This window comes from Castor canadensis, chromosome 15, assembly GCF_047511655.1.
Source record: "Castor canadensis chromosome 15, mCasCan1.hap1v2, whole genome shotgun sequence".
NCBI classification, from domain to species: domain Eukaryota; kingdom Metazoa; phylum Chordata; class Mammalia; order Rodentia; family Castoridae; genus Castor; species Castor canadensis.
This window is the reverse complement of record NC_133400.1, coordinates 13,572,178-13,594,683: the sequence shown is the minus strand read 5'-3', so window position 1 is coordinate 13,594,683 and position 22,506 is coordinate 13,572,178. Positions and strand designations below refer to the sequence as shown.

The window sequence follows — 22,506 nt, the reverse complement described above, 5'->3', positions numbered from 1 at the left end:
AACCTCTATAGAGCTGTAATGCTGTTGCTGATTCCTGTATATTAAATATATTTATGTTTTTCAAGTATAGCGAGCCTTCTAAAATACAAAATTTAGTTAAACAAGGTAACAAAAAGTTAGTGGTACTGATATACTGTTCTGTAGTTGCTAAATTGTCCATAAGAATTTTAACTATGACTCTTAAGTTTTTGTCATTACAGTTCTGTTTCTTCTGGGACATTTATAATCAAGTCCATAAAAAAGATGACTCTAATAACTACTTATGTGTCAACCAGGTTAGCTTTTTAGACATCTGCTTTTGTTAGATTTTGTTTTGTATTGTCCTTGCCTAGAAACCCACTGCCTAAGAGCCACTCCTTCTAAGCCTCTTTGTTGCTTAAATTTGGCCAAAAGGGTCTAGTTGGCACTGACTCCCACCTGATCTGCTCGTTATTCTCCCCCTCCCCTCATGACGTGGGACCAAAACCAACCAACCAAAGAAAATCCAGGAAAGAGCAAATCTTGATGATGAATAAAAAATGCCCAGTCAAGAAAGATCTTCAGTCTAAGGCCATAACACCCTGAATGCACCCAATCTCATCAGCTAAGCAAGGTCAGGCCTGGTTAGTACCTGGATAGAAGACAGATCTTCAAAAGAGACTGCTCAGAGACAAGCAGTTTGGAGACGAAGGGGGGAAGTCATCAAAGTTCCAATGGAGTCACTGGTGCCAGACCTCTCAAAAATAACCAAGGCCGAGAGGATTAAAGAAATGATTCTTACGCATGTGTGGCTATCTAGCATTAAAGCCCTTCCAGACACAAACTCCTATTTTTAGACAGGGTCTTCTACTTAAATAGAGACAAAATAACTATTTTTAGTGGCTCTAAACATGTCCTTTAATACTTAAAGATGGTGGTTTTAACTTTTTGAAACAATGAGTTTTCTTGGACATGTATACTAACAGTATATTGTTGCCTGAGGCCAATAGGAAAAGGGACCAGGAACTACAGAAAAGGTTAGATCAAAAAGAATTAGCCTAGAAGGTAACACACATGCACAGGAAATTAATGAGAATCAACTCCCTGTATAGCTATCCTTATCTCAACCAGCAAAAACCCTTGTTCCTTCTTATTATTGCTTATATTCTCTCTTCAACAAAATTAGAGATAAGGGCAAAATAGTTTCTGCTGGATATTGAGGGGGTGGCGGGGAGAGGGAGGGGGTGGAGTGGGTGGTAAGGAGGGGGTGGGGGTATGGGGGAGAAATGACCCAAGCATTGTATGCACATATGAATAATAAAACAATAATAAAAAACAGTATATTGTTGCCAAGGTAATTCTACTCCACAAAAAAAATACTGTCTAGATTAAAAAAAACCCTAAAATGTCCAACCATTAAAACCCCATTCAAGGGGCTCTTTTGTTGTTATCTTGTCTACTCCCACTGTAGTTATAGTAGCAGTGATTTCTCCTTGGATCCACCACAGTCGAGACAAGCCAGCTTCTCTCGAGTGGGATTGCATCCCTGATCCAGCTTCAACGTGTAGGATCACCCTCTGGAACCTAAGCACCATCCCTCAGCAGGACTCCGCTTCCCAGGAAACAGCAGGAGACCAAGGAGGAAAGGACACCAGCCCTGCACTAGTCACCACTGGAAGCTGACTAGTCTATGCACAGGAAAAGCTTGAGGAGTCAACTCTCCAACAGGACAAATGGGTTGATTTTCACACCAGTTATTTCACTGCAATGCATTGTCACCCCTTGTCTGTATCTGCTGCTGTAGTTCTCACCCTAGTCTTCCCCATAGGCTTGGCAGAAAATGCCCCGCTCACTGGTCTCACGGTGGAAAGTTTTCATTTGCTCTCTTCTATCTCTTTTGAGCAGGATGCATAATTACTGTTTATTGTTACTGATCTGGTTTAACAAAGGACAAAATACGCAGCTCTCCTCCACAAGGGAAAGCTGCCCCTAACTATACCTGTGGCACCTGTAACCCTGTAAATTTCACTGTACTTAAGCCATCTGACTAAACATGGGGAAAAGTAATTAGTATAAAAATAGATAAAAAGGGTCTTGACCCTGAGAGTCTGATACACCTCAAATTAGTAACCATTACCCATGAGAGTTCCTCATACCAGGTTTTCACTCCTTTTATAAGGAGATGAAAAATGAATTTTCCATCTCTGCCAAAGCTAAAAACTTGTTCCTCTCACTGGCTGAGTCTATAGCCCAGACACTAAATGTCACTTCATGCTATGTTTGTGGGGGACCAACATGGAAGACTACTGGGCTTGGGAAAAGGGTGACACATGGTCTTACGTGTAATGATGTTATAAAAATACAAACCTCTAAATTAAAATGATGCTCTTTGACCCTAAATGGGTCCGAGCATCAAAGAGGGGGGATAATGTAGAAGGGAGGAGGATCAGAAAAAAATAGACTAGTCCTGAATCCTGAGAAAGTAGCAGGGAGGTAGGGATGGCATAGCAGAGAGATAAAACCTGAGAAATCAGAACATGAGGAAGGTCATGTAGCACCAGGAAGGGGAAAGTCATGTAGCACTAGGGTAAAGTAGCCAATAAAATTAAATATAACCATATATGGATTAGACCTTGGTTTTTGCTTCTGTAACCTGCTTGAAAGGGTATATAAGGTGAGACCCCTTTGTTCTCAGGGCTCAGCCTTTGGACATGAGTCTGCTGAATCTGTGCTGGCACAATAAAACTTTGCTTCCTGCTAATTGCCTCAAGAGTGCCATATCTCAGCTAACAACCTCCTGCGACACAAGTGCCTCTGGAGTAACCTGAGTCACATTCCTTTGTGTATGTCCCTAGTAGAGGGATTGCTGGATCATATGGCAGATCCTTGTTTAGATTTTTAAGACGCCTCCATATTGTTTTCCAGAGTGGAAAAGCTTGCATTCCCACCATCAGTGTACAAGGGTTCCTTTTTCTCCACATCCTCACCAATCAATACCTGTTGTTGGTAGTGTTTTTGATGATAGCTATTCTAACAGGGGTGAGGTGGAATTTTAGTGTGGTTTTCATTTGCATTTCCTTTATGGCAGAGATGGTGAGCATTTTTTCATGTTTTTTTGCCATTTGAATTTATTCTTTTGAAAAAGTTCTGTTTAGTTCAGTTGCCTATTTCTTTATTGGTTCATTGATTCTGCGGAAGTTTAGTTTTTTGAGCTCCCTGTATATTCTGGTTATCAGTCCTTTGATGTATAGCTGGCAAATATTTTCTCCCACTCTGTGGGTGGTCTCTTCAGTGTAGAGACCATTTCTTTTGTTGTGCAGAAGCTTTTTGATTTTATGTAGTCCCATTTGTCCATCCTTTCTTTTAGCTGCTGAGCTGCTGGAGTTCTATTGAGGAAGTCCTTGCCTATACCTATTGCTTCCAGAGTATTCCCTTCTCTTTCCTGTACTAACTTCAGAGTTTTGGGTCTGATATTAAGGTCCTTGATCCATTTTGAGTTGATACTAGTACAGGGTGATAAACATGGATCTAGTTTCAGTTTTTTGCAGGCAGATAACCAAAGAAGTGGTAAATTTTGAAAAATATTTAGAAGTGAAAAATTGGTGGCACGGAGAAGTGGTCCAAATGTTGAATGAACAGGATGTGGAGATGAAGGAAAGAACTTTGGAAAATGAAGTGTGGGATCTGAATGACTAGAGGACTGCAATGTAGTAGATGCCTTCTGGGGTGCCAATTCAGTCCACTTTCTTGAGACTAGCAACTACTCTCCACATGGGAATGGGCCCTGGCAGCATTCTTACTTGGTGTTCCTTGTCTTTTTTTAGAAGAAGATAATATTGGACAGACCAGGGATGTGTTGCACCTGAGTCAGCCTAAACCAACCAGATTTCTTCCAAATTATATGGAGTTAAAACTTGTATTAGTTTTCCATGACTGCCACACCAAATGACCACAAACTGGGTGGCTTACAACAACAGAAATTTATTCTGTCATGATTCTGGAGGCCAGAAGTTCAAAGTCAAGGTGTCAGCAGGGGTGGTATCCCCCTGGAAGTCCCAAGGGAGAGTACTTCCTTGTCTTTTCTAGCTCCTGGTGGCTGTTGGTGTTCCTTAGCTTCTTTGGTTGCATAACTCCAATCTCTGCCTTTCTAGCCACATGGCCTCCTCCTCTTTCTTGTGTCTGTGTCTTTTCCTGTTCTGTCTCTTACAAAGTCACTAGATTTTGGGTCTACCTTAAAGGTAAGTTAGGATGACCTTGCCTCAAAATTCTTAACCTAATTATATCTGCAGACTCTCTCTAAATAAAGTAACATTCACAGAGTCTGGCATTTAAGATAGAGATATCTTTTTTGGGTTACTATCAACCCTCTGTACTCAGAGACAGAGATATACATAAGAGGGTGGATATGTTGTAGGCTGTATAACTCTTTGGAAGATTTGGATAGAAAATTAGAGAAAGACAGATATGAATTGAAGTGGATGTAGAGAGAGAATCAAAAATGAGGGACATTTGAGCCCTGAGAGAGACAGAGAGATGTGCGCTGTTTGGTTTGACTTTCCAGGAAAGTCAATCTCCCAGGAAGTCTGGCTGGCTTAGGTTCCGTAATTTAGTTGAATTCTTCAGCAAATTCTCTAAATTGCTAGTTTAAATGAGCTTCTCTACTTTGCAACCAAGAGCCTTGGTTATGACAAAACAGAACAGTTTTGAGTAGGTGTGTTAGTCAGTTCTACCATTGCTGTGACCAAATACCTGACAGAAACAGCTTAAGGTAGAAAAGATTTACTTTGATTCATGATTTCAGAGGGTCATGCCTATCATGGCGTGGAGGACATGGAAGAGCAGAGAAGTTCACGTAATGGGTGCCAGGAAGCAGAGCAAAGGGAGAAGACCAGTGCTGGGCTGCCTTTATCTGTTTTTCTCTTTTATTCTATCCAGGCTTCGAGCCCATTGGATGGTGCTGTCTACATTGAGGACAGGTCCTTCTCCCTCAGTTAATTCTCTCTGGAAACTCTCTTACAGAGGCATCCAGAAGTGTGCATTTAAATCTAATCAAGTTGACAACCAAACCAATCACTACAGTAGGGGAGTTAGACTCAATTTTGGGAAACCTTTTGTTTTCTTCAATTGTCCTCTGTAGTGGCCTGCACCCCTCTCCCCATTGTACAAAAGTGGGAACCACAGCACAGAGAGGTTAAGTAGCAAACTCTACATATTAGTAAGTGACAGAACCTGAGTCATCTAATAGTAAGAAAAATCGTGGCTCATGTGTTGACCAACTATTGTAAGAGTTTTGGACACAATGATCTCTAGACACTTTATAAAGATTAGTCCATGATTTCCAGTGTTTATCTCCCAAGTTCTTGTCAAGAACCCTTCCCTACTGCGTAGGTTTGGCGTCATGAGACTCTCATTGTAACTTGCCTTCTTACCCATTCCAGAGTCTGAAGATGGCTCAGCATTCACAGTGTACACTACTTGTTGCTCAATTATCCTCTCACAACTTAGAAAGAACGAGGCTCTGGCCTCATGTTGTCTATCCAATCCAAATGTAGTATCCTTAGGAGCCAGGCAGCTCTGGATAAGAATGGAGAAGTCTTCATCCTTTGTTACCCTCTTTGCTGTAAGGGAAATGTAAATTAACAAAAATAATTCACAAATTTGATTTACTTTTTAATGCTATAGTTAGCCTTCAGTGAGATGTCCATTTCTAGCTGAGTGACTTTTTTGTTTTTGTGTTTGTTTCCTGCCTGCCTTTCCGCCTGTGTACCTGGTGCTAAGAACATTGCTGTGATCAGGCTTCTGTCATTGTGCAGCAGCTATAAATGGGCCCCTAAGGAGAAGCAGATCCCTACTGACTGCTGCTCCCAGCAGCCTCAGCAAGCCTCTAGGGAGGGGGATTATCTTAGGACTGAGGCAAGGTACTGTGTGACTTTAGATAGCCCACTTTCCTCCCTACAATCTTTAACATTATATACTTCTACTGTGCACCCCAAGAGTAACACATTTTGGTCCACATTTATAGCCTGTCTCATATTTATTGTACAACCCTTAGGTCAAACATGTGTGACTTGTGGGTTGCATTCATAAAGCAACGTAATTTTTTATTTTCTAGTCTCTCTTTAAGTTTTCTCTGCAGGGGAAAATTATTTCCCTGCTCCTGGGTAAACATAGTCAGATGCCAAGACTTTTGGGACTCTCTCAGATGTCAAAACAGTATCAATACAGTTAGGGTGATAAGTCAAAACTTTTCTCTTTGAGTACAAGCTTCTCTTCTCTCATGTAGAGCCAAGTGAGGCAGAAAATCTATAGTTGGGGATGGGAACATGCCATCTTCTTCATCTCTTTCTTGCTCTCTTATTTAGGTTCATTGATTCTCTACACTCATACCCTCCAGCTAGAGAACTGTTTTCTGGCCATTCTGCAATTGAGACATGGGAAAGTGGAGAAGAAAAGATTGTAAGAAAGTTATTTGTCTGGTATTTCTGTGGTTAAGTGATATGTCCTCTCATGAGACATAAGTTCTTTCAGAGAACTTACCTTCATCACTAGTAAATTTTACTTACCTTAAGAATGGGTCATACTTATTTCTCTATTGTCTGGTTGTTTTTTTTCCCTTGGTCCATGGGAATCTAACAATACCTCAATGTCTTTGTTTGTGCTGCTATAACAACATAACCCGAGACTTGTGAATTTACAAAGAACAAAAATTTGTTTTTACAGATCTGGAGCTGGGAAGTCCAAGATCAAGGTGCTGGCAGTTCACTGTCTAGTGAGGGCTAGTGGTGCCTTGAATGCTGGATCCTCGGAAGAGGAGGAGTGCTTCATATTCACATGGCAGAAGGTGGAAGGGCAGAAGGGCATGGACTCTCCCCCTCAAACCCCTTTACAAGGCACCCAATCCCATTCATTAGTGAGGAGTTCTCATGTCCTAATCACTCCTTAAAGACCCCACATTGGCCTTGAGTTTGAAAACATGAATTTTAAAGTGGATACATTCAAACCATAGCACTCAGCTTCCCTTTGCTGAGGTTCCTTTTCCCACCAGATTTCCCTTTTGGAAAGGATCTAAATGAACCTGTGTGATCTCTCTTGAGTGGTCCACATCTATGCTCCACACCACACTCACACATTTTCACTTTGGCAAAATGAAGAAGAGGGTGTGTTGTTCCCAATCAAACATTTTTTCCTTTATGCTGCTGTGAGCTGACTAGTGGGTTCATCTCTCTTGTCCTGTAGAATTTCCAGGCGGGATTCAGACACAAGCTCACTCTGCCCCTTGACACATTTTCAACTCACCCAGAGGTCTCCTCAAAACCCTTTTTTGGAGATTTGGAGGAGGGACTCACAGCTATCTCTCTTCAGAGAAATCTCTAATCACTTACTCCTGGCCCTTTTATAAGTTCCATGTGTGGCAGGTTTAAGATTGTCTGACTCATTTTCATTGTAAATTCTTAGTCTACTTCCTTTATTTGAATGTTCCTATTTAGTGTGGCAAGGCCAAAAATGTCTACTTTAATATTGCAATAAGACTTCACTTGTTTATTCAAATAGCATTGAGCTCCCAGTAGACCTGCCCTGTCAAATAGAAATACAAGGCAAGCCACATGTATAATTTAATATTTTCTAGATGCCATGCCAGACTAAAAAGAAGAAAGAGAAACAGGTGAAATTAGTTTTAACTATAGCTCTTACTTAACCCAATATATCTGAAATATCATTTCAATGTGAAATCCATATTTAAAAATTATTAATAATATTTTTTTCATTCTTCTTTTGCTCTAAGTCTTTGAAACCCAGGGTTTGCACTTCATATTCCAGTTAGGCTTAGTCATATATTAAGAGCTCAATGGCCATAAGTGACCAGTGGCAAATTGTGGTAGGGTGGACATTTCAGCAGCAGACCATAAGTTTCACAGGCAAAGTTGTTATACCATAGTGCTTGGCGTATAGTAGGTATCAATACTTGTGAAATTGAATTAAAACATAATTGAAAGAATAAAATTGTCAAGGGAATCGTTGAATGGCTTCACACAGCATTTATGGTCTAAATTATTCAATTCCACAATTAGTTTACCCACAAAGTTTTTTATTCATTTATCCCACAGGCATTCCAGCTCCCTGAAGGCAAGTTTGTATCCCTCCCCCCTCCCCCCAGCATGAAGATCCATGCAGCCAACAAATACTTATTCAGTGTCCATCCTGGTCAGTTACTATTCCAGGTGCTGGGATAAAAATATCATAATCTCTGTTCTCATGGAGCTCACAGACAATAAAAAGTAACGAAGGCTATGAAGGAATACATAGGGTGACAGGACAGGTTGTGACAGAGGGCGGAGCAGCAAGGGAGTGTGAAGGAGAAGGAGCCAGTTTTGCAAAGAGCCATCTGACTGCATCTTGCCACAGTCCTTCACGCCCTCTCTGCTGGATTCACATTGTCTTTCATTTTCTTGAACATCCCAAGCTCATTTCTGCCTTTAACCTTTTGCTCCCTCTGCCTCTTCTTTATGTCCTTGGCTCTTTTATCACTGGTGTCTTCTCATGTTTCAGCTCCTTTGCCATCTCCTCCAAGACACTATTCCTGACCACTCTGTCTCCAGAACTCATCACCCTTAACACGCTCCACTTTTGCATTTATTATTACAATCTGTGATCTTGTGTGTGCATCTGTTGTCTCCCATACCAGAACCAAGAAATGAGAAACTATTGACATTGCAATCGTTCAGTGACTACAAAAATCTCTCAGTTAACAAATATTTAACCCATAATTACTGATCCATAGATATTTATTAAATAAATGATGGAAGGAAGGAAGATCACTAGTCTTTGGGAGAGGTCTCAAGGCATGACTTAAGTAAGCGTAATGATGTTTGGGAAGAACAAGACTCTCTTTGTCTGTGGCCTCTGGAAAGGAAGATGGGGTTAATGTAGTATGAAAACTATTCTTCTGGACTATCTTGGGCACCTATCAACCTGGGTTTTGATTATAACTCCCTTGGCAATCTACAGTTATGGATCTCCTTTCCGGGTAAATGGACATGAACTGTTGCATATAACTTAAGGGGGTCCATGGGCCTCCTGAAAAGGTCAAAGGACCCCAGGTTTTAATTCCTCTGGAATTGGCGAGTGTTCAATAAGCTAATGCGTGCAGTGCCTTTAAAGAGCCAGGACAAGTACTTGATTTCCAGAGAATCCCTGTAAACCCAGCTCCTTCACTCAAACAGCGCGGCCTGGCGGTCGCTAAGGACGCTCTCCTCCTCCAATTATCGCGCGGCTTGCTGGGCTGTGGGCGCCCCGCGGTTGCTGTGGCAACGAATGGCAACAGCTGGGGAGCCGGCGGCGCTGGACCCGGCGGGCTGCCTGGGGCCACTTGCTCAGGGTCTGTGAGTTGGGTGCGGGGTCTTGGCGGGCTGTGAAATACAACTGGGATCACAGGTGCCCCAGGGTCCGAGGTTCTCACAGGGATCCTGGGGTCAAAGGGCAGGGGGCAGGGGATCTACTTCCTACCCTACGTCCCGTCCCAGAGACTCCTTAGACTTTTCAGACCCCTTCCCTTCCCTCCCCTGGCACCTTCGCACCCCCCATTAAAGTTAGGGGACCTTGGATTATCGTTCTTGGGATTCCCCAGCCGGGCAGTAGCAGGGGACAGGCGCCCTGTGTGAAGAACATAACCCTGGGGTTACCTCACTTCTACCTTGGAGTTAGTCCCTTTTGAGGCCTTGGGTAGATCACTTTCCTCACAAGGAGAATGGGGTGCCACTCCCACCCCTCCTCAGCCCTCTCCCCTGCTTCCTTCTCAGAACTGACTGTGAAGATCAAATGCGTGACCAGTACACCCTCAGCAAAGGCAATCACCTAACTGTAAAAAGTTACTTTTCTGCCTTTTGACTTAAATACCAATATAGTTACAATCCCATAGTCACCATTAGTACAACTTGGAGGTGTTACATTGTAGAGACTGATTTGCCCTGCATATCATGAACACTTGATATTATCAGTCTTAAAAAAATGATGTCTCTCTGATGGGAAAATAATGGTTATACTTTATTATCATTTATATTTCCATGATTAGTGAGATTTAGTAGTTTATGATTGTTGACTATGTGAATTGCCTGTCTTTGTCTTTGACCAATTTTATACTTGGTTGTCCTTTCTGTATTGATTTGCAGTACTACTATACATATCTGGTTTATTGATACTTTGTATGGTGTATTGATATGTAATTAAAATTAATACTTTCCTCCAGTATGTTCTTAGCTGTTTTTAAAGTTAGGTTTATTAACATGTAATTTACATACAGTAAAATTCACCATCTTTAGGTGTATAATTCTATGAGTTGGTTTTGAAAATATAAAGTCATGTAAATACCACCACAATAAATGTTTAGAATAATTCCACTACCTCCAGTCTACAGCAACCAATAACTTGAGTTCTGTTCCTATGTTTTCCAGAATGTCTTACGAATGGAATCATAAAATACATAAAGTGTTTTATCTGGCTTGTTTTGTTAGCATGTTGTTTCTGAGATCTATCCCTGTTGTCATATGTAACAGTAGTTCATTCCTTTTTTATTGCTGAACACTATTCCATTGGATGGATGTATTATAAGATGGTGGAGGTTTGGTTTGCTTCTAGGACTTGGTAGTTATGAATAAATAAATCTACAAAATTCATGTACAGGTCTTTGTACTGGCATATTTTATTAATTGTTGGATAAATATCTGGCAGTAGGATTGCTAGGTTATATGGTAAATGAATGTTTTTACAAGAAACCGCCAAACTATTTTCCAAAGTGATCGAACAATTTTGCATTTATGCCAACATAGCATGAGTTTGACTTGCTCTACAGCCTTGCCAGTAGGTGATAATTTTATTAATTTTAGCCATTCTTGTAGGTGTGTAGTGGTATCACAGTGTAGTTTTAATGTGCACTTCCCTAATGATTAATGACATTGAACCACATGTGTTTGTAACTGACTCTCTGCTGAAGAAGTTTGGTGAGCTTTAGTGCTGAACTTTGTCCACATCTTTTGCCTATATTTTATTATTTTAGTTTTCAGTTGTCTTCTTGCTGAGTTGTAAGATTATAATTTTGGATCTTATATCTTTATATTTATATGTTAACTATATATGTATATAATTAGAATTTTCTAGAATATTTGTCTAGAATCTCTATACACACGTTTAAATATATTTTTATAACTTTATAGTGAGTTTTGAAATCAAGTAGTTTGAATCCTTATTTTGTTCTTATTTCTCCAAACTGATCTGACTATTCTGATTCCTTTGACTTTTCATGTAAATTTTAGAATTAACTTTTTGATGTCTATAAAACATTCCTGCTGCGATTTTGATTGGGTTTGTTGATCAGTAAGCTGGAGAGAGCTGCCATCTGAGCAATGTTAATTGTCCAGCACAACACTCTTTTATTTAGTCTTCTTTATCTCAACAGCATTTTGTAGTTTTTAGCATTTGGCTTTTGTATGCATCTTATAAACTCTGTACCCCTTGCATGATTTTTTGATGGTATTGTTCATGGTGCTCTTTTTAAACGTTTGGCTTCCAGTTATTCATTGCATACATAAATACAGCTGGTTTTTCTTTATCAACCTTGTCTGACGAAACCTTGTAAACTCATTTTATTAGTTTTAGTAGCATTTTTAGATTTTTAAAAATAGGTAATAACTAAAGCAAAAGCAAGAAGGGACTGGGCATGGCTCTAGTAGAGCACCTGCCTAGCAAGTACCAGGCCCTGAGTTCCAACTCCAGTACTGCCAAAGAAGAAATAGTAACAAACACCCAGTCTCCTCCATACTTCAATTCCTCCCCCACACTGCCTCTCTCAGCATTTATTTTTTCATTTCAGAAATGTATTTTTACCGTTTTTTGATTTTTGTTTTGTTTTTACTAGTTTAATACTGAGGCTACCCAGCAAACAAATGCTTTCTTTTTCCTTCCATTTTTGTCTTTAAAAAGTTGGCAGTCAGTCTAGCTCTTGCCACTTTGATGTAATCTGTCTTCTGCCCACCACCACCTCCTTTCTCTTCGGGCTTTTCTTTGTCTTTAATGTCCTATGGTCTCAAGATGAGGTACATGTGTATTTCTTTTTATACTTTCTTCTTGGCACTTAGTCTTGTCTTTAGTCTGTATATAGTCCTTCATCAGATCTAGAGGATATAAAGCTATTATCTCGTTAGTGTAAGTGTTTCAGTGCTAGATATTTTCCTGTAGCACTGTTTTACCTATGTCCCACAATTTTTTAACATGAGTTAAATTTCCCCTGTAACTTCCACTTCTGGTTTTGTTTTTTTTTTTTAACTTCTACTTCTAATGAATGATTTAGAAGTGTGTTTTTAAATTCCAAACATTTGGGGGGTTCCTAGTCATCTTTTGTGTTTGCTATCTAATTTAATTCCATTATTGCCAGCAAAGATACTGTGTGTTATTTCAGTTCTCTTAAATTTAAGATTTGCTTTAGTCATGCACTGGCAGCTCACACCTGTAATCCTAGCTACTCAGGAGGCAGAGATCAGGAGGATCACAGTTCAAAGCCAGCCCCGGCAAATAGTCGTGAGACCCTATTTTAAAAAAAAAAAAAAAAAAAAAACCCTTCTCAAAAAAGGGCTGGTGGAATGGCTCAAGGTGTAGGCCCTGATTTCAAACACCAGTACCGAAAAAAAAAATGCTGTAGAGTTCAGGATACGGCAACAAATTCTTTCAGGTTTTGTTTGTTTGAGAAACTATTTTGCCTTCATTTCTGAAGGGTACTTTCACTGGTTACAGAAATCCAAGTTACCTTTCAGGGTTTTTCATTTTGATGGTCCTGGGGCTTGACTTGGGGCCTTGTACTTGCTAGTGCACTCTATCACTGCAGCCATGCCCCCAGCTTCGTGCATTAGGTGTGCCTCACTGTTATGACCAGGCTTGCCTGGACGGTGATCTTCCTGCTGATGCTCTCTGCCTAGCGTGGATGACAAGCACTGTGCATCCCTGGCTTTCCTTTTGGTACTTTAAGGTTTTCATCGTTTATATGGAAAGTCAACTGTCAATCTTATGGCAACAAATATGTTTTTTCTCTGGTTTATTTTAGGATTTTATCTTTTGAGTTCACTTTTAATACTTTTACTGTGATGCAACTTGATTATATCCTCCTAGGAATTTTTGGAACTTCTTGGATCTCTCATGATTCTCTTTTATCTCCTTTATTAATTTATCTATTTATACCTATTTTACATAATTCTTTTAGTGGTTGTCTGAACCTTGGGTTGATTAGTTTTGGAAAACTTAGTCATTAATTTTCGAATACTACTTCTGTGCTATTCTCCCTCTCTTTTATCTGGAATGACAATCATATGTATGTTAGACCATTCACTACATCCTGCATGTCTTTTAAGCATCATTCTTTTATTTTCATCTTTTTCCCCCTCTGTGCCTTGTCTTAGACATTTTTATGTGTTTGTTTTGACTTGAATATTTTTGTCTTCTCCAGTGACTAGTCTACATTTAAACCCATCCAATAGGATCTCAATTTCAGATACCGTATTTTTTTAGTTCTAGAATTTTTCCATAGATTCCATATTGCTGTTGAAATTCTCCAGTTTTTCATTTATTTTGTCTTTCTTTTCCTGTTTTCTCACTTAAAATAGTTTTTTAAGACCTGCCTCCAGTAACTGTATCTTCTGTGTCCCCTTTTCTTAATTATTAGTCACAGTTCTTTCTCTGCTCATCCTGTAGGTTTTGATTGTATGTCAGACATTTCATTTAAAAGGACAAGTAGACCGATGGGAATATAATTTTTCTCCAGAGAAGGTTTATCCTTTCCTATGTTAGGTGAATAGGCTGAAGAGCTGATATCTAAATTCACATAGGAATTTGATTTCTGTCATTACTGAGTGGCAGTTTTAGTTAGGCCTATGAGTTCACCCCTGGTTTTTTTCTTACCCTTAGGGGTAAGCCTTTTTGGCTTTTGATTATAAGGTTTGCGAGTCTTTGTCTCCCCAGTCCTTAAATGCCACAGCAATTTAATTTTCCCTTCAGAGTTTTGGCTGAGATTTTTGGGGTTGAACTCAGGGCTTCACACCTGCTTGGCAGGCACACTATCACTTGAACCATAACCCCAGTCCTTCTTCAGAGTTTTGAGTTTAGTTCTTTAACTTTGTACTTTATGTTGCTTCAAAAATTTGCAAATATGTGTCTTTTCTTCAACAAAATTAGTGATAAAGGCAGAACAGGACCTGCCTGGGACTGAGGCGGGGGGGTGGGGGGGAGTGGAGGGGAGGGGAGCATTTGGGTCATTTCTCAATGACCCAAACAATGTATGCACATGTGAATAAATGAATAATTTTTAAAAATTTGCAAATAGCAACTTGGACACTTGTTTCCTCTCTCTAGCAGGACTATTTCCTACGCATGCAAGATCATTAGTGATTTCACCTACTTTTCCAGCCTCAGCTTCTTCCTTGAGAATGGTTCTCCCAAGGCTTTTGATTGAGGGCTTTCTGTCTCTATCTGTGTAGTCTTAAAAGTACTTTTCCTTTCCTTTTGGATGCTGAGCCAAATGTCCTGAAGGGAGAACAGTGATGTGTGTGGCAGGTCCCTCCCTCTTTGGGATCTTGAGCTCTAAGCACTCAGAGCTCTCACTCTGCCCTACTGCTCAGGAAACTTGACCATAGTTTTTTACATATTTGTCAGTCATGCCAATTTCATAACCATCAAGTATTCTGTTGGCTTCTCCCTTAGCTTAAGAATTCCTCTGCCTTTTGGATCTATTCCATTTATGAGAGAAAACATGCAACCATCGTCTTTCAGAACCTGCCTTACTTTGCTTAACATCATGAGCTCTAGTTCCATCCATTTACCTGCAAACAAAAAATAAATGTATACGCAAATAAAAATTGGATAATATATACATGCATATAGTACATATTTTCAATACTGGAACTGTTCAAGGTGACTAGGGGGAGGAGGGAGAGGAAAAGAGAATGATAGAGAGTGACAAATATCAAAATACATTGCATCTGTTAGGAAGATGGCATAATGAAATGCACTGAATGCTGTTGAATAATAGGAGAAGGGGGAAAAGGTAAGGGAGAATAATAGAGGGAATTAATCTGATTATAATAGATTCACAGGAGGAATACCATGGTGAACCCCCTTTAAATAATGAATATACACTTTAAAAAGTGAAGGACAGAAATATAAAACAGGTCCTGTTAGAGGGTGGGTACTAGTGGGAGGGAGAGGGGGAACGGAGAGCGTAATAAGGGTGAATATGGCAGATGAGCTTTATATGCTTGTACAAAAATAGAACAAGGAAACAATTTAAAATGATTTAAAATTAAACAAGGTATATGGTAAGTATATGTGGGAATGTCACAATGAACGCACCCCCTGTACAACTAATATATGCTAATAAAAATGTTTTGTTTTAGTCCCTCTGTCTGTGCCAAGTTAGATCCTCTATCTGTGCCTAGAATTAGTCTCCACAGAAAAACAACCAGTGATCTCAATTCACCTAGGATGGGGGGGGCAGTTGCCTTCTGGAATTGTAGTTCTTTTAGACGATATTATTGTGAGGCTCTCCAATGTCCTTACAAATAGGACTGTTCTAATTTACCTTTTCTTTTTCTTAGTTGTTGAAGTGGATATAAGGGCCTACTGCGATCAGCATATTCTTCTTAGGATGAGAAATTCTGTTTATTGAGTTTTAAAAATCATTTTCATTTCTTCTCTACACTATGTGTTTGCTTGTTCTTTTCAGGGTGCCTTTTCACCCTGAAAGGGTGTTTGTTCATTTTGACTATGAGCTGCTTATTTTCTTCTTTGGAAAATTATTTATGGGAAATTCTTTGATAGCTGAGATGAAGGAGCAGCCCTCCAGAGAGAATTTGCATCTTCCTTTGCCAGGCACCTGGGGGAACTACCTGTCCAGGCTCCTTTTAAAGTAAAATCACACCTGGAGGCTTTTGGAGCTCGTAGGTGATATGAATTTGGGCTGCTCATTTATTAGTGATTACAACTTCTCGGGTACATTTTTTTTAATCTTTCATCTCTGTTCAGTGCCATAGAAACTTCCCTTGCATTCAGCTAGAGATGATGGGACAGGAAGGGTTTATTTTTGGTCTGATATCACCTTGAAGATACAGACTGTTGGGATGAAGTCTCATGTCAGTTTCCCATGTTGCATGGGCCCTAGGGCTTGAATCCTTTTCCCCAAGCCTCAGAAAGCAGCCATAAGCAGAGCTCAATATATTCTTTTCCAGTAAATGATCTCACAGCAAAATCCATCTCAGTGGTGTACTTACCTGTCTTGGTTCTTGTTTTCAGTTAGATATTGGCCAGGTAATTTTTGTGGTCATATTAGCTCTTTGATGCTTTTGGGAAGCTTAAAAATATTTTAACCAGTATTTTTAGTTGCTTTCAGAAGGGTGGTAGGTTCCAATTATAGGATCATCTTATATTAGAAACAAGGTGTTACTTTTTAAATCTTAATTTTTAGCACAATAGTTTACATACTTGTAAAAAATACCTTAGCAACATAGACATGAAAATTTCTTCCTTATTCCTCCTGTTCTCTCAAGCTCATTTCCTAGAGGTAACTAATCTTAATAATTTGTGTGTCACATTATTTATTGAAAGCATCAGAGTAAATCTGATATGAAATTTGGATGTATTGACTATATAGTTGACAAAGATGGAGTAATTCAGGTTTAGCAAATGCCAACTGAAGAATATATTACTTAAACTAGAGAGTTAACTTTTCTTTTTATGTAAAGTGGGTATGATTAATTCAATATTACGTTTAGAGATGTGAAAAATAAATACATGTACCATCAGACAATGGTACTTGGGAGGTATTCTTGTTTTTAAATTTCGTGACTTGTACATGAAGCAATGTTAGTTACACTGGGGAAGGCACAACAATACATTTGGCTTGTGTGTGAGAATGATCCCTGCAATCACCAAGCAGAGGGAAGTTATTACCTGCTATTAACTAGAGGTATAGTTTCACAGGCTCCAGGAAAGTTCTGAGAATGTTTGTCCATTTTAGCAGCAAAAAAAAACATTTAGAGTATGAAAATTCTCGGGTATGAAAATTCTCAAGTTTGAAAGAAACCACATAGCCTGATAGAATGGAAAGGATGTTTTAATTGGTGTGCACTTGGGATCTGTGCAGTGATTCTTGACTGTGGGTATATGGACCTTCAGATTTTACCTTTAAATTTATCTTTGAGGTGATAGTGTCCACAGCCTTCTTTCTCAGAGTCCCAGTGGGACTTGGACCACAGAGGTTAAAGATCACTGAGTTGGGTTGTGCACATTTCAGAATGCAGTAGATCATGTGAAACCCCACCACAGTTACTGTCATTAAAGAGAAAAGAAGCATCCCTGTCCTAAGGGCAAACACTTCCTCTCAAATGACCTCTTCCAAAATGTATTTCCTCATTAACACTGCAGAGACACCTAGCATTTGGCTGTTCTTTATACAAATGTCTTTTCATGGGGGTGAGGCTTGAAATGAGGCAAAGATAATTGTAGAACCATGGTTGGAAGGATTTCAGATTGGGCAGAGAAGAGTAAGTGAGGAATTGATATATTGCAAAATGCCTGTAATGCAATTTAATTTGAAACACTGTGCAGTCAGTCTTCTAATTTGTTTGAGGACTGAAAGTGCTTTAGGTCTTTGATTTTTTTAAAGGGTCCTATTTATCCCTTGAGGTAGTAGGGAGGAAAAGTGGACTTTTAAAAAATGTTATGGGCTTGAGTGAAAAGCTTGTTGGAAAGTGTATATGATATCATTAAAGTGGCCATCTTCATCTTAAAGTAATTACTGAAAAGTCAACTCGGTTGACTTCAAAAACAAATTAGTGTGAAATGACTAGAGAAATCTCTTGTAATTTCACTGGTGGTTCATAAGTTCCCTATATTTTATTTTAAAATAGCATCTCCTTGTTTTAATAAGCCATCTTAAATGTCCTGAGTGTAAGGTTGCTCTATTAGCATTATGATCTGACTGCATCTGTGTCTGCTTTTATTTATTTAAACTGGTATTGTAAGTCCAAGTTGAGCAACTTTGCCTCATTCCGTGTTCTGTACAGTTATGTTGTTGGTGCTTGTTTTTATTATAAACAATCCACCCAAATTTGCAGTGGAGGCTCTGAAAGATCTCTAATTAAAATAAATTTCAAGGTTAGGCTATTTTTATTCATGCCTGAAAACAATTACTAATACTTGTAGCTTTTAAAATAATAACAGTGTGGTAAGCATATTTCAAAATCAGGAAGGCAGAAATTTGTGTTTATGAAAGCCAAAAATTAGCCCTGCAATGCTTTGGAATGTGCCTGATAATTAATTATAGGTGCTGTGTATTATATGAAGTTGCAAAGACTTTGGTAGGAGGTGAAAAGAAGGGGCCCTTATGTATGTCATTTCTGATATAATCCCTTTTTATTCTCAGAGGGAATTAGATTTAATAAAAAGGAATAACAGGAGGATGTAATCTAAGAATACTAATTAATAATTTTAGCTCTACCAGAATGAGATTCTGTAATAAATAGCAGGTTGTCAGTTGCTAAATCATGAAATACTGCAGAGAGGGGAAAGGCACCATACTCCTTCACAATATGGCTTGTTATGTTAAAAACTGTTCATGGCAAGGAATTTTGTACTTGTTCATCACTTGTGTTTTTACATCGCTGTTTGTAATTACAACCAAACAGATGGTTCTGAAAAAGATAGTGTGTACTTAGCAATTAAAACCACGGCAAGCAGCTTTTTCCTCCTCCCCATCATACAATTAGGCTGAATAGAATCATATAACCCAGAGGGTTCTTCAGAAGAAAGGGTCTGTGTGGATGCAAGTAGATTAGTATTCTGTTTCCCAGCCCTATCATCTTGACCCCTTGCCAAACTGAGGGCTTTGCAGCTGGCAGAGGGCTTCCAAACAAACGTGGTCTTATAAAGTAGTTACTCCATCTCTGCTTTCCCCCCAATCCTTCTCTTACCATAGGATAATAGACTTGCCATAAGGATTAATAGACTGTGTTTTCAATTGGGATCTTTAGAAGAGTCTCTCAAGACAATCGAGTTAGTTGTATCCACTATGACTATCTAAACTCAGGTAGCTCAGCTAGTGCATGAAATTCCTCATGGACATTTGAAAATTAATCTTTTTTTTTCTTGCTCAGAAAACCAATGCTGACATGTTTGCTTGTGAAAAAAAAGTTCTTCATTATTAACACAAATAACTGAGATAAAACAACTTAAAAAGGGGAAAGACTTATTTTGGGTCAGAGTTTTGGAGGTTCCAGTCTGTGACAGATTGCCCCATTGATTGAACCTGTGGAGGCAAGTACATCATGGCAGAGTATGTGATGGAGGAGCCCCATTTGTCTCATAGCTGGATGTGAGAGAAAGAAGAGACCAGTGGACCATAATGCCCTCCAAGGGGATTATGTATAAAAGCTCCTACTAGGCCCCACTTCCTATAGGTTCCATCACTTTCCAATAGTGCCAAAAGCTAGGGACCAAGCCTTTAACACATGGGCTTTTGGGGGACATTCAGGATCCAACCTATATAGCACAGGGCTTTATCAAATGATATCAAAAGTAATATTATTTCCTTTGGGTTCTGGGGAAACCAAATTCTTACCTTACTTATTGAATCCTATTATAGAAAATTCACTTTAGGGGATTTTTTTTCTATAAAGATTCAGCTCATCAACAAGTATTTCATCAACTGAAATGGGATTTTGTGGCTAGGGGTCCCTCCCTCCAAACAGGCATCAGGAGTGTGAATGGCTCTCCCCCAAAGCAGTGGAGTTGGAGACTGCTGAAGCCTGTTCACAGATAAAACCTTGGAAATGTGTTTTGTTTGCCTGAGCATAAATAGGCCCAAGTATACTTTCAATGGTTTTAGGTACAGGCTTTTGTGCTCACAAGTAAGCAATTATTTGCTTGTGCAATTAACCATCTGCACCTTATTATGAGGGTGCAGCTGGCTAATTACGCTCAGTGCCATAGGGCAGGTTCAACTTCTCATCTTCATAGGAACTGTATTTGTTGCAAAGGACGTTGACCTTTGAAAATGAGCCCTTTAAATTTAACCACTTCACTTTTGAGGTCACCACTCACAGATTTTTGTTTTGTTTTATTCAGGAGTGAAATTCACATATGAGTAACAGTATTTCTATTTGTGTGAAGTGATTAATACAGAACCGTAGGACAGACAAATTGTTATCAGTCTGAAACAAATGAGATCTCTGTTTAGTTCAAATGGTTATGGTTCCTCATTTTGGAGAGTGGTACATCAGGATAGATGCACATGCATTCATGAATTCATTTGAATGATGACTTGGAGCATCACTGAAACTTAAAATGGGTAAGTGTGTGTGTCCACCAATTCAAAATCCATTTCAGCAAGTGTTGTATATGATTTTTGTGATTTATTGGATGGATTGAAAGAATAAGAGCAGAATACTGGAGAAAAGTCTCTTAAATCTTAGTGTGGATCCAATTAGTAGTCAGTGTAACCCACTGGATATTAAGCATGCTTTAACTAGAGACTTACAAGAGCCTCCCATAGGGTCCTGCTGCTATTGTTTCCTGTACTGAGTCTATAAGCCTCATGACTATTGAAACTGTAGGGAAAGAGTAGAGACAAAAGACAAGGGATGTCCAGTCCTCATTGACATAGGTGAGAGAGCCTTTGCCTAGGGGTAGGGACAGGGTAAATACCTTAACCTTCCATGGAGTCTGAACTTCAGGGCTACCCAAACTAGTGTACCTATTTGAAAATAGAAATACTAGGGCCTACCATTGACCCACTAAATCAGTATCTCTGGAGCAGTACTAGGTGATCTCAAGGTAAGGCTACCTTAGGAAAAATTGTGTTACATGTAAATGTTTGCAACATACATGTTCTGTTTAACAAATAATTATAAAGGGAACAGAGACATAACCTGAGCCAATATTAGAATGCAAGTATTCCAGAAATCTTTTCCCCCTCTTCCCTCACCTCAGAGGTAATTGTTATCCTGACTTTTATGACAATCATTCTTGGGTTCTAATGTAGTTTTATTATTTTATATGCATTCTTTAAAAAGTTCAGTTTTTCCTCTGTTTAATCTTATATAAATTGAGTTACACTGTATGTATTCATGTTTTATGTTACTTTCTCCTCTCAACTTCATGTAAAATTTATCCATCTCTTGGTCTGGCTATACATCATATTTATTGATTTATGATATTCTTTTATAGAAATACAGTGATTTATTCTGTATATGTGTTGATGCAAATGTGGGTTGTTTCCAATATTTCACTATCATAAGTAATACTACTTTGGGCAGATTTGCTCAGTGTCTGTAACATTCATGCATCCATTTCCCTGAATTGCATACCCAGGCAAAAGTCTGGGTCACAGGACATGCATATCTTTTAAGTTTACTAGAAAATAAAAAAATTGTTTTACCCAGCTACAGTCCCACCAACAAGAGTTTAGGATTTCCCACTGCAACAGAGAGGAGCCAATGTTCAGAATTATCAGACTCAAAATTTTCCCATGTGGTAGATGTGTACTGGTATCTTGTCATTTTAATCGTACACTCCTGGTTTTTGGTAACATTGGGCATGTTTCATATATTTATTGGCCAGTAGGATATTCTCAACGTGTCTTTTCTATTGTTTTATTTTTCCTGTTGGGTTGTCTGGATTTTTCTTCAAACAGTTTTATAGGAATTATTTCAACATTCTGGTACTAGAGTTTTGTTGCAAATATCTTCTCTCATTTTGGCTTTTCATTCTTTTAAAATTTGGTGCCTTTTGCTAAAACACTAATTCCTAATTGAATTTGTCAGAGCCATTGATATTTTTCTTGTGTGGACGAGATCCTTCCATTAATGAGGATTTCTCCCAGATTATCTTCTAAACAGTTATTGTTTAGTCTTTCACATTTAGATTTTAATTTTTCCTAGGATTATGTGTGTGATGTAAGGTAGGACTGAGAATCCCCTTCTCCCCCACCTTTTTAAAAAAAATCTATATTGATACCTAGTTTTTCCAGCATCATTTACGGAAAAAGACATTATTTTCTTACTGTTGTAGTTATCTTAGTCATAAAGCAAGTATTCGTGAATTTTGGAGGTTCTGTTCTTTTCATTATTTGTGCGTACCTGTGCTGATACTACACACATAATTAGGGAATTTCTATGAACAAAAATAGAAAATTATCATGCCTATTACCCATTGTCAACATCTAATCTTGCTGTCATCCTCCACCTCTTTTGAAATTGTGTTCAGTACTTTTATGAGAAGTTCCAGATTGCCTATCTTCTTAAAGACAACATTGTTTTTCTTCCTTTATTAGCATACATTAATAGCATGTATTCATTATGGTTCCATGGTTACATACAGCGCACTTTGAACAAGTTCACTCCTTCTATAATATTCCCTTACGTGCTTCCTCCTCCTAAGGGTTTTTAGTAAATTGTTCACTAATTCACCTACAAAATTAAAAGTGATTTCTCAATATCATCTTATATAACTATGACCCAT

General features: G+C 38.8%; 1 protein-coding gene across 1 annotated transcript in view; it reads left to right on the top strand.

Annotated features, from left to right (window-relative positions):
- The first annotated feature begins 9,250 nt into the window (after positions 1 to 9,250).
- Hydin (HYDIN axonemal central pair apparatus protein) overlaps positions 9,251 to 22,506 on the top strand; it is a 397,410-nt gene continuing 384,154 nt past the window's right edge. Inside the window, exon 1 of the mRNA XM_074055707.1 lies at positions 9,251 to 9,334. The gene's annotated coding sequence lies outside the window, so the exon portion shown is untranslated. The remainder of the gene's footprint in view (positions 9,335 to 22,506) is intronic.